Source organism: Triticum urartu, chromosome 3 (genome assembly GCF_003073215.2).
Source record: "Triticum urartu cultivar G1812 chromosome 3, Tu2.1, whole genome shotgun sequence".
NCBI classification, from domain to species: Eukaryota; Viridiplantae; Streptophyta; class Magnoliopsida; order Poales; family Poaceae; genus Triticum; species Triticum urartu.
Genome location: NC_053024.1, coordinates 258,914,759 through 258,926,100, shown reverse-complemented (window position 1 = coordinate 258,926,100; position 11,342 = coordinate 258,914,759). Strand labels below are relative to the sequence as shown.

Here is an 11,342-nt window from a genome sequence, read left to right as displayed (position 1 = left end):
CATATGCAAACGAGAGTGAGAAGAGAAGGCAAAAGCACGGTCGATGAACTATGATCAAGAAGTGATCCTAGAACAACCTACGTCAAGCATTACTCCAACACTGTGTTCACCTCCCAGACTCCGCCAAGAAGAGACCATCACGGTTACACACGCGGTTGATGCATTTTAATTAGGGTCAACTTCAAGTTTTCTACAACCAGACATTAACAAATTCCCATCTGCCCATAACCACGGGCACGGCTTTCAAAAGTTCAAATCCCTGCAGGGGAGTCCCAACTTAGCCCATCACAAGCTCTCACGGTCAACGAAGGATATTCCTTCTAGCGGGAAGGCCCGATCAGACTCGGAATCCCGGTTACAAGACATCTCGACAATGGTAAAACAAGTCCAGCAACACCGCCCGAATGTGCCGACAAATCCCGATAGGAGCTGCACATATCTCGTTCTCAGGGCACACTCAGATGAGACTAGCTACGAGTAAAACCAACCCTCAAGTTTCCCCGAGGTGGCCCCGCAGGCAGCTCAGTTCGGACCAACACTCAGAGGAGCACTCGCCCGGGGGGGTTAAAATAAAGATGACCCTTGAGTCCGCGAAACCCAAGGGAAAAAGAGGCTAGGTGGCGAATGGTCAAACTAATGTTGGGCATTGCTGGAGGAGTTTTATTCAAGGCAAACTATCAAGGGGTTCCCATTATAACCCAACCGCGTAAGGAACGCAAAATCCGGGAACATAACACCGATATGACGGAAACTAGGGCGGCAAGAGTGGAACAAAACACCAGGCATAAGGTCGAGCCTTCCACCCTTTACCAAGTATATAGATGCATTAATTAAATAAGAGGTATTGTGATATCCCAACAAAATATCCATGTTCCAACATGGAACAAGCTCCAATCTTCACCTGCAACTAACAACGCTATAAGAGGGGCTGAGCAAAGCGGTAACATAGCCAAACAACGGTTTGCTAGGACAAGGTGGGTTAGAGGCTTGGCTTAACAATATGGGAGGCATGATAAGCAAGTGGTAGGTATCGCAGCATAGGCATAGCAAAAGAGCGAGCAACTAGCGAGCAAAGATAGAAGTGATTTCGAGGGTATGGTCATCTTGCCTGAAATCCCGCAAGGAAGAAGAACGAGTCCATGAAGAAGACAAAGGACGTAGTCGAACGGATCCTCACAAACACGACGTTATCGGAAACAACCCGAAGAAGCACACCGGAAAGAAGCAAACAACATATTAAACAACCACCACATAATCATGGCATGATGCACAATCAAATATGATGCATGTCCGGTTTAAAGAGGCATGGCATGGCAAAATGCATAAGCAATCCTACAAATTAAGTGGAGCTCAATATGGAGCGGGATGCATATTGACGGAACACCACATTCGAGTTACTTAGTTCGATCTCGTTTATGTATCCAACAAGATTAAATGTTGTTAGCATGGCAAGAGGGTGAAGCAAAGCAAAACTACCTATCTAGTCAAGTTTAAAAGAGGCCGGGAACAACGAACAGAAATTCCGGTAAATCCCCATATGTATATATTAGGTTTGGTGCTGTTCTGCCCTAAACCATATTTTATAGTTGTTAAACATGCAAAGTGAGGCCACCATGTTAAACTAGGCATTTTTCTACCCCATTTACATATAAAGTTTGTTAGGTTTGGAGCTACGGTTATTTAGTTATGAAACAAAGCATTTTAGCATGGCATTTAAGCAAATTTACTCAAACAGTATTTTAAACATGGATGAAAATGGCATATTATTAAACTAGACAAAATTCTAAGCAACTTTCATATAAGGTTTGTTTTAAACCGATGCACGGTTGTGAAGTTATTATATGCATGAAGTGCAAGGGTTTTCCTGCAAAACTGCAGTCTCAGGTTTAATTGCTAAAATCGCAGACAAGGGAAAAAATACATCGGGCCGAATCTGCAGGCTGTTGGGGCACTCACCATGGGCTGAGGCCCATGAGTTGGAGGGGAGGCCGCTGGGCCTGATGCATGCTGCGGTTGCGGCCCGGGCCTTGGTGGGCAGGAGGAGGCCCACGCACGGCGTGGTCAACGAGCGGGCGAGCAGGCGCGCTCGATCCTGAACCGCTGCTCGAAGCAAGGGAAGGAGAGGCCGGGCGCTGGCCTGGCACGGATGGGACATGAAGCAGGGCGAGGCGGTGCTGCTTGATGGGAGGTTCGACGATATGGGGCCTGCAGGCGGCGCACGGCGGCGGAATCCACCGGATCTGACGAGGGAAGCCGGTTCCTGATGGTGGGAGTCGAACAAGACGACGACGTCTCTGTTCCTGCGGCTTGGCTGACCGGAGCTTCACCAGAGGCGTGTGGGCATGGCGGCACTGCCGGAGGAGATGCAGACAACGGGGAGGGTTCGTGGTGACGGCAGCGAGGGCGATGCAGCATGAGGACGGCGACATCAAAGTCCTGTCCATGGCGGCAGAGAGGGAGCAGAGAGATTAGGGAGGTGGAAGAAGGACGGAGGAAAAGGAGAAGGGCGGCGAGGGCTGGCCTTGTCGCGGTGGTCTCCATGGCTGACAGCTCGCCGACGAGTCGAGCGGGAGCAAGGGCGACGAGGGCTGCTGGTCGAGAAGGGCCGTGGGGGCTCTGATTGGTGGGGATCGAGAGGAGTGGTGGCGCTGGAGGTGGCAGGAGGAAGTGGATCCCGGCGGCGAGGTCCTCGGGGATCATAGAGCTCTTGGCGCGAATCCATGGTGTTCGACGGCTGCGACCGGTTCCTGCGGTAAGAAACAGAGGAGGGGAGTTGAGAGATGGAGGAGAAAGAGGAGGAGAAGGAGAAAACCGGAGGAAGAGGAGGGCCGTGGTGCTCATCTGCTGTTGATGCTTGGGTGGCCGGCGACCATCTAGTTGGCTCCTGTTCGCTTCGCCGGCGCGAAGGTTGGCGGTGACGCGGGGTCGAGGGGCTCCTCCCCTCGATCCAATCAAGAGTGAGGGATCAGGGGGGAGCACGAGAGGATCTGGATCGAGAAAAAAATAGTGGCTGGGCACAGAAGGAGAGGCGCAGGTGGATCGAGAGGAGATCCCGAGGTTGGGGAAGGCTGTCGGCTGGCTAGATTGGTCGGGGAGGATCCCGAGGAAGGTGGAGACTGGGTGGCGGCACGAGGAGGGAAAAGAGGGAGTTGGTCTAGGGTTAGGCTAGGGTTAGATCTGATTTAGTAAGTGGGTGCACTATAAATAGGAAACATAGGGTTGGGATTAGACCCTCCGATCGTAATCGGACGGTCGAGAATAAAAGGTTAGAGGAGTCCAATTAACAAAAAGGGGACGTTTTGTAGATGTTTGGGGATGATCCGGACCCGTTGGTGACGACTGTCTGGGTCGGGTCCGGGACAGCTTTTCGGACACGCGCGCGAGGAGAGCCGCGGGCTGACGAGAGAGGTTAGGTTGGGTCTGATGGTGAGTAGTGGACTGTGCAGAAGGTCTCAGGCTGAGAGAAGAGAAGAGAGGCCCGGCGACTGTTTTCGGAGACCGAAAATGTCCGACGTTTGACCGGCTATACTGCCGCTATAGTTATCTGTTGGGGCATCAAACGGACTCCGAACGCGATGAAATTTGACAGGCGGTCTTCCTACACTAAAATAAGACCGCACGCCAACTTTCAACTCATTCCGAGAACATTTTCCGGCCACTTATAAAAATAATATTTCGAACGTGCCGCGGGCACGTGCAAGTGTGGTCGGGCTCAGAACGGACAACGGAAAGAACGAGGAGACCGGGACGGATGCAAGTTTTCAAAAACATGCAGATGCAATGCGGATGATGACATGGCAAGATGCAACACGCAAGCGAATGACAAGGCAACAACATCGAATAACTGGAAGACACCTGGCACATCGGTCTCGGGGCGTCACACTGCGCCTCCTCGAGCGCCACCCTCTGGCCTTCCTGTCCTCGGCCTCGTCACGGCCTCGCCATCCTCGTCGGAGGAAGCCTCCCAACTACTTGGAGCCCGAGCAGGCCACGCCTCTCTGCGCCTCCTCACGGACGCCGATGAGCCACGACGACCGCGCCTTCCGACCTCCCTGCTCCCTGCTCCGGCCGCTGCTTCACGCCTAGGCCGACCCCGACTCCACAACCACCGAACCAGGAAATGCCAAGGACATCTTCGGGGTTTTTCATCAAGTCCAGTTCCGATGAACATACACGCAACACCGACGTCCACGAGCACCTCCTGCTAGCCGTCCACAACGACCACATCAAGCCGGCAAGTCCGAAGACCCCAATGTATCCCGACGTCGATGACCCTCAAGTCCGTCTACGTGGTGATGCGCCAAGTACTTTTATCGCCGTCTTCGGAATTGCCAAGAACGCCAAGACCCCTTTGTGGATTTCAACAAGTACGAACACTGTCGCCGAAGACCCCGTGGATGTCAAGTTCCTCGCCGTGACCCCGAACATCTACGGAAACCTGTGCGGCTAAGAACATGAATGACTACCGTCGCCAATATCGCTAGTACCACTACCATTGCCGAGGATCGATAGTACCACTAGTTCCACTACCGTCGCCACGAGAAGGACAACTTCCCACAACGACCCGTGAATAACTACTTCCACGACGACCGTGTACCACTACCGTCGCTAGAACGCCTACTTCCTTTACCGAACTCGAACCACTTTGTAATTGCACTTTTGGAAGGTATAACCGCCGGAACGATGCCCGTGGACTGTATGCATGTGATGTATTGTATGAGATGCCCATGTTTGCGCCTTGGTCGAATCGCTGCTTGCTCGGTCCTCCTCCTTTGCCGCTAACCCAGGGGAACCCGGTTACCGGGATCACCCCACCATCTTGCATGGCACGCTCACGTCACATTTCCTTTTTCACCGGTATCTCCATGAGGTACCGGAACCGACATGTTGCTGTGGCATCATTTTCGGATTCGTTGTTGTGGCACCCCTTTCGTTTACGCCACGATGACAAATGCTTCATAACATGCTCTTATCAACATTTTCGTAAAATTGCTTAAAACTTGCACATGTCATCCGCATCATGATAATAACATTTAAATTGTTTAAAATTGTTGTTTGCATTTAAATTGCTAAATGCATATGGGGATTTACCGGAATTGTTGTTTGATGTTTCTGGCCCCATTTAAATTGCTTAGATGTGTAGTTTACTTTTGCCTCACCTCTTGCCATGTTTAACAACATTTAATATTGTTGGGTACATAAACGAGAGTGAACTAAATAATTGATGTGGTGTTTCATCAATATGAAACTTGTTACATATTGAGCTCCACTTAACTTCTAGTGTTGTTTGTGCACTTTGCCATGCCATGCCTCTTTAAACCGGACATGCATCATACTTGATTGTGCATCATGCCATGTTTATGTGATGGTTGTTTACCATGTTGTTTGCTTCTTTCCAGTGTTGCTTCTTCTTGTTAGTTCCGGTAGCGTTGCGTTTGTGAGGATCCGTTCGACTACGTCCGTTTGTCTTCTTCATGGACTCGTTCTTCTTCCTTGCGGGATCTCAGGCAAGATGACCATACCCTCGAAATCACTTCTACCTTTGCTTGCTAGTTGTTCGCTCTATCGCTATGTCGCGCTACCTACCACCTGTTATATCATTCCTCCCATATTGCCATGTCAAGCCTCTAACCCACCTTTCCTAGAAAACCGTTGTTTGGCTATGTTACCGCTTTCGCTCAGCCTATAGTGTTGCTAGTTGCAGGTGAAGTTGAAGATTGTTCCATGTAGGAACATGGATATGTTGGGATATCACAATATCTCTTATTTTAATTAATGCATCTATATACTTGGTAAAGGGTGGAAGGCTCGGCCTTATGCCTGGTGTTTTGTTCCACTCTTGCCGCCCTAGTTTCCGTCATACCGGTGTTATGTTCCTTGATTTTACGTTCCTTACGCGGTTGGGTGTTATGGGAACCCCTTGACAGTTCGCTTTGAATAAAACTCCTCCAGCAAGGCCCAACCTTGGTTTTATATTTGCCACCTAAGCCTTTTCCCGTGGGTTCTGCAGACTCAAGGGTCATCTTTATTTTAACCCCCGGGCTAGCGCTCCTCCGAGTGTTGGACAAAACTGGGCGTTGTTCGGCACCCCCTGGGCAACTAGGGTCTATGCCAACCCGTCGCCTTGCCCATCCGGTGTGCCCTAAGAACGAGATACGTGCGACTCCTATCGGGATTTGTCGGCACATCGGGTGGCTTTGCTGGTCTTGTTTTACCATTGTCGAAATGTCTTGTAACCGGGATTCCGAGACTGATCGGGTCTTCCTGGGAGAAGGAATATCCTTCGTTGACCGTGAGAGGTTGTGATGGGCTAAGTTGGGACACCCCTGCAGGGTATAAACTTTCGAGAGCCGTGCCCACGGTTATGTGGCAGATGGGAATTTGTTAATATCTGGTTGTAGACAGCTTGACACTTGAATTAATTAAAATGAATCAACTGCGTGTGTAGCCGTGATGGTCTTTTTTTGGCAGAGTCCGGGAAGAGAACACGGTCTTGTGTTATGCTTGAACGTAAGTAGCTTCAGGATCACTTCTTGATCACTATAGCTTCTCGACCGTTGTGTTGCTTCTCTTCTCGCTCTCATTTGCGTATGTTAGCCACCATATATGCTTAGTGCTGCAGCTCCACCTCACTACCCTTCTCCTACCCATAAGCTTAAATAGTCTTGATCTCGCGGGTGTGAGATTGCTGAGTCCTCGTGACTCACAGATACTTCCAAACCGTTGCAGGTGCCGATGATACCAGTGCAGGTGACGCAACCCAGCTCAAGTGGGAGCTCGATGAAGATCTTGATCGTTGTTTTGTTTCATTTTCCTGTTGATCAGTAGTGGAGCCCAGTTGGGACGATCGGGGATCTAGCATTTGGGGTTGTCTTCTTTTATTTTGGTTCCATAGTCAGACCTTTGATTGTACTTTGGATGATGTGTGATTTAATTATGTATTGTGTGAAGTGGCGATTGTAAGCCAACTCTTTATCCCTTTCTTATTCAGTACATGGGATGTGTGAAGATCACCCCTCTTGCGATAAGCCTACCATGCGACTATGCCTCTAAGTCGTGCCCCGACACGTGGGAGATATAGCCGCATTGTGGGTGTTACATGGAGTCTTGGTGTTGATCATGTTTTGCTGTGGACGAGGTTGTAACAACCCAACCCAATATGGTCAAGTCTCCGTGCTTTCTGTGCCATCCCTAGATAAGTATGCTGGCACATAGAGTACTTCAATGAAATACCATAACATCACATGTTAAAAAAGAATAACGTAGATCTAGAGTACACCTCATATAACATAGTGGAAAAACAATCGTAAGGGTGTGGAGTCCCATCAACGCCAAAGGCAAGTTGAGTGCAGATCGTAACCCTACAACGCAACTCTTACTCGTCATAGAAATTCCTGCAACATGAGAAGTTGCGGCCGTGTAGGTCAATACATTGAATGTACTAGCAAGATCACATGAGAAAGCAAATGGAATAAATCTATCTCTACATGCAATCTGGCTTTGTGGCTCTAAGTCTGAGTTTTTGCATAAATGCTAGCTTTTCTCTAACTCAAGATTAAATAGATTAATTTGCTACCAAGTTGGTGTCAATAATTAGATGGTTCCACCAACCAATTCTCATATCCCAAAGTTATAATTAAACCAAATTCATTTAATCGGTAAAAGTGTTGAGAATATCCAGATAATCCAATTCCAGTCACTCAAATTGTCCGTAATCGGGGACACAACTAACGATTAGTTTAACACTCTGGAGAGGTTTGCGCACTTTTCCCGCAAGACTCGATCGCCTCCCTTTATGTCCTCGCCCTGCCTAGTGTTTGAGAATAGGATGACCGGGACATAGTCTTTCCGGGACACTCAACTATGCTAGAGCCCATAATAGCTTGCGTTTGCACATGGAAGCTTCTGGTCTTGAAGATCCATCAATCTTTTTGAGTCTGGGTTGCCTTCCGTAAAACTGGGTGATCACTGGTCAATCCCCCAGACCCCCTTTACAATCATGGGTGATCACTAGTCAGTCCCTAGGATCCCTGGTAAATTCTGGGTGATCATTAGTTATTTCCTATGATCCCCGGGTAATCACTCGTCAGCCCCCGGGATCCCCTCATATCTGTAACACTAGGTGATCACTAGTCAATCCCTAGGATCTACTCTTGAGTCCGTAGAACCGGGTGATCACTAATCAATCCCTACGACCCCCCTTCTTGTATGCAGTCCACTCAGAGGTGTTTGAAATCTTGAAGTCTTGAGGTTGATCCGGATATTATTATCACACTCGCATCTCACATGTGAACACTCATACCAATCCCCGTCTACTAAAGCATAGCTGAACTAACTTAACAACGATTCTCGGGGCTTGGTAACAAGGGTATTGGGGTTCCTACCTCACGATACTACTCAAGAACTACAATTCCAGTTTACCTACTTGATGCAAAGTGGAAGGTGGCACTAATGCAATAAAACATAGGAATTGTAAAGAAATGATCAAAGTGAACTTGCATGGCACAATTGATGAAGATTTTACACTCACAAATCCTGATAATTCTACTCGTCACACTCCGAGAAATCTATGGTAAACGAATAAACATCCATGCCAAAAAGAAGAATAAAAAGAACGCAAGAAAAAATATGACATAGTGCGAAAATAATAGCATACTAAGCTTTAGTAGGAAAAATATGTTCTTATGGTGTTGCAAAGTGAAAGGTGAAGGAATCAACTCAAAAGAGTTAATGGATGATGAACTATTCATGTATAAGCTTAGGTTTGACACATTGTGGAATATGATCAAAATCATATGTTAAAAATATAACACTAATTGTACAAACAGAAAGGTTACTTCAATATGAATCTGACGCAATTGGATTCATCGAAAATAGGCCTACGGATAAAAAGATAATCAAAAGAAGTTTGGATATGAATATGAACAAATTTCAAAATTTGAAAGTTGAAAAAGATTAATTTGGTAGGTTCACTTGATAGATGGGATCAAGATGAAAATCTAGACGTTAGTTTTATCTAATTTGGATAAACGAGTAAAAAGTTGTGGCTATTTAAAAAATCAGGGCCAAGCTGTTTTATGGGAAAAAAAGGTTATGGCTAAAATAATTCTAGGGCTAATGTGTAAATACAAAGACTAATTAATAATCTAATTATTTCACACATAGGACCCTACGATGTATGAAATAAATAACTAAGGAAAACTAGATTTCTACCGTATACTAGTCTAAGAATAATAAACTACATGAGTACAAAGAAAAATACGAAGAGAGATACCTTTAGCACGCAGAGAAGGGGCGAATTCAGATAGGAGACGACTTCCAAAACTCGCCGAAGAAAAGAAATGATTTTTTATTGGAGCTACTCAAACCAAAAGATTGATTTAATCCAAATTGGATGAATTTTGGGTGCAGCCGAGCTCTCTCAAGCCCTCAACGTTTTTGGCCGTCGGATTCATGTTAGATTAGTTTCTGGCCGTCAGATCTTCCTCTAAACGATAATATATCTGGGCTGGGTGTCCTAATAGGCCGCTATTCTGGAAACTTTTTAAAAGCCATGTGGTTAATTGGGCTTCTACCAGGCTGCTATGCAAGCCCAGGTACAGATCGCCCACGACCCAACAATCAACACGACCTCTTTCCTCTCTCTCTCTCTCGGTCGGCAACCCTGGTCACGGCGCTCCCATCGCCACCTTAGCCGCCGCCTCCTATGCCGTAATCATCCCCGTCGTTCAACCCCATCCCTCTGGGTCCATCTCCCTGTCTTTCGCGAGGGGATCTAGCGCGAGGAATCTAGTGGACGTGCGGGATGCGGGTGCCTGATCCTCGCGCGACATGCAGCGTGGAGTCTCCCAACATCATGCCGGAGCCCAAACAGTGGATCCGTTCTTTGATCTCCCCTGTCGGTGGCTGAGGCATGGCGATGTGCCGATGCAGCTCCCGATCTCTTAACGGTATGGGTATGTTACTACCTCAATTTTTGTCACATTTTTCTTAGAGTTGGTTGACACAAAGGCTATCCAATACTGATTCGCTCCCTTCCCAACAAAAAGAAGAAAAAGAATCCAGTGAGACTTAGGTGTGCCGTCGGCCATCACGGGTCCATCACCCAGACAATGGGAGTCATGTGGGAAGGGGCTGAAGAGAAAGACTGGTGGCGGAGGTGAGTATGGGCGGGATGTGTCGTGGCCGGATAGTTGCATATCCTCTATCTCTCTCATGCTTCATTGAGGACATGTTTGATCCAGAGAACCCAAGACATGTTGCGGCGACCAGGTTATGCAGGACTGGTAGAACCCTAGCTGGTGGAGGCCGCCATGAGATCGTGCAGAGGGAGGCGGACGGGAGAAGGCCGATGGGTGTTTCAGTTAGTGCTACAGAATCATCGCTAGTCTTTGCTCGCTGCCTCCTGCTTCACAGGTACGTTACTTGTTGTATTCTTAGTATCCTAAAATTGTAGAATTTAAACACTACAGAATTCAGGGCTACCTCAATATTACAGAATTTTTAAAATTGTAGAATTTGCACTGTTGCAGTTCAAGCTGAGTTAATAAGAAATTTGGTTGTGTTAGCGTTACATGGAACGACAACTCTGAAGCATGGGGAAAAGCAATGCCATGAGCCTTGGTATCTGGTGCAAGCTGGAGGAGCTGCCTAAATGCATGTGGAGATGTTCATATTACTGAGTAGTGTAATATTCAGAACATTAAGTGATAAATTAAAATCTTCTCTTTGGAATGTGGTTGAGTCGTTAAGATCTGTTGATTTGTAGACATTATTTGGTAATTAGTGTGCAATAGCATAATGATTCCTTCTTGGTGCAAGGAATTTCTAGACATGACGACAATATCTATGTACGTCAACAGTTGCTTTGGTTTAACTTTTTTACGAAGCATAAGCCAGAAAGTCTTATGGTATATGAAACACAATTTTGGTTTGTAGTTGAGTTGCATGATGGAAGTCATAGCAATCTAAATGATAAGAAGCAATTTTGCCCTCTGATTATTGACATGTAGCTTCAGAAGGTATGGTTCCTATGGTTAAATTTTATTTAATCCCGTTTGGAGTCCCTATTGAAAATTATCATAGTGTACATTTTTGCTTCATTGAGTTTTTGATAGCATGCTTCATTTAACTTTTAGCCCTGCAATCATCTAGAACTGTTTGAGCACAGTGGGCAAAGTTATTACTTTTACCATGCGGAGGTCCCAAATAATCTTCTTCCTCCCCCATTTGTTGAACTGCTGCAAGTATCATTGTGCAGGCAAGAGGAATCATTTATTGTTTGAGACACAATCTCTCTCTTTAACATTTTTTTGTTGGAAAAACTTTGTTTTTGCCACTCT

At 46.9% G+C, this 11,342-nt stretch overlaps 1 long non-coding RNA gene across 3 annotated transcripts; it reads left to right on the top strand.

Moving 5' to 3' along the window:
• The first annotated feature begins 9,613 nt into the window (after window positions 1–9,613).
• Window positions 9,614–10,986, top strand: LOC125548315. 3 transcript variants are annotated; one of them, XR_007300987.1, is made up of 4 exons: window positions 9,614–9,950; window positions 10,050–10,159; window positions 10,245–10,416; window positions 10,569–10,986. It is a non-coding gene; the product is annotated as an uncharacterized LOC125548315 (long non-coding RNA). The 3 variants fall into 3 exon arrangements; XR_007300988.1 differs by having other exon boundaries at window positions 10,533–10,986; XR_007300989.1 differs by having other exon boundaries at window positions 9,614–9,956.
• Window positions 10,987–11,342: the final 356 nt, after the last annotated feature.